Source organism: Dipodomys spectabilis, unplaced genomic scaffold (assembly GCF_019054845.1).
Source record: "Dipodomys spectabilis isolate Male_0828 unplaced genomic scaffold, ASM1905484v1 ptg000057l, whole genome shotgun sequence".
Classification (NCBI taxonomy): Eukaryota; Metazoa; Chordata; class Mammalia; order Rodentia; family Heteromyidae; genus Dipodomys; species Dipodomys spectabilis.
Genome location: NW_024870734.1, coordinates 3,380,372 through 3,381,625, shown reverse-complemented (window position 1 = coordinate 3,381,625; position 1,254 = coordinate 3,380,372). Strand labels below are relative to the sequence as shown.

Below are 1,254 nucleotides of genomic sequence, written 5' to 3'. Positions count from 1 at the left end.
TCAAACTCTGAACACGCCAACACACATGCAAGTGCTTAAGCACATGCGTGTGTTCACAAACATATTTATTCAAATTACCTTCATATCGGAGTTTTGCATGAATTTCTTTGCTAACGAAATTATATGAGTAAAATAAAGGAAATAAACTCTTCCATCTCAGAACATTTTTATACATTTTTATTGTAAAAATATTGTACAGAGGGGTAACAATTACATGAGCAAGGTAATGAGTACATTTCCTAACAAGCATTGTTACCTCCTCCTTTATTGTTCCCCTACCATCCCTTCCCTCCCACCTCCACAAGTCCATTAACCTCCTCCATTTCCCGGCCTCAATTGTAAAGTTCACTTTACAACATAGTGAATTGTGCATCTCATTGTTACATGGGTCAACCTGTATCCCTAGTTAAGCATTTTGGTTTTTTTGTCCTTCCTCTCAAAAAATTAGAGGAGAGTATAAACAAGATGTAGGCACACCAACTTCAAATACATTGAAAACAGGTGTTATAACATGGGGGAGGAACATATAAAGAAACAAACAAAAAAAAACACTGCACGTCATAAGTATGTAAGAAAAAATAGCAAGAAAATAAAAAACCACTTGTGTCCCTAACTTGGGGTTCATTTCCCTTAACACAATCTTATCTGGTCATATACACATAACTTTTGACCTTTTCTGCTTATCCCAGACATACATTAGTTATTGAAAATTAGAGAAACCATGGGACCTATGTTTCTTTGGATTTGGCTTACTTCACTTAATTTTTTTCCAAGTCTTTCCATTTCCTAACAAATTGGGCGATGGAATGTTTCAGAAATTTGCCTGTCATCCTTGCACAGGGGCCATGCTAATCTTCTCTGTATCATTCCAATGTTAGTGTATGTGATGCTGAATTGAGCAAGGAACATTTTTTATATATAAATTCTAATTGATTTTCTTAAACTAGAAAATACAACAAAACGTAAGCTTAAAAGAATTTCATGAAATTTTAGAACCATGTACTTCTTACATAAGTACACATTTAAGAAAAAATCAAGATTGACATGTCAAAAACAAAATAATTCCAGATATTTGTTGTTCAAGAGATGTGTAGGAGGAGGAATTCAATTATTCTATACAAGGGACCTGTCATAATGAACACTGCAGCAAGTGTTAAGGTTTGTTAAAATATTTAATGTTTTAAATATATTTAATTTTGGGAATTTGCTTATATATGCCAAAACTGGGACTGTTTGGCAAGTCATAATACTTTC

The 1,254-nt window shown here is 33.4% G+C and overlaps 1 pseudogene; it reads right to left on the bottom strand.

Moving 5' to 3' along the window:
• Positions 1 to 789: 789 nt before the first annotated feature.
• On the bottom strand, positions 790 to 902 carry LOC122108333 (annotated as a pseudogene).
• Between the last annotated feature and the right edge of the window lie 352 nt (positions 903 to 1,254).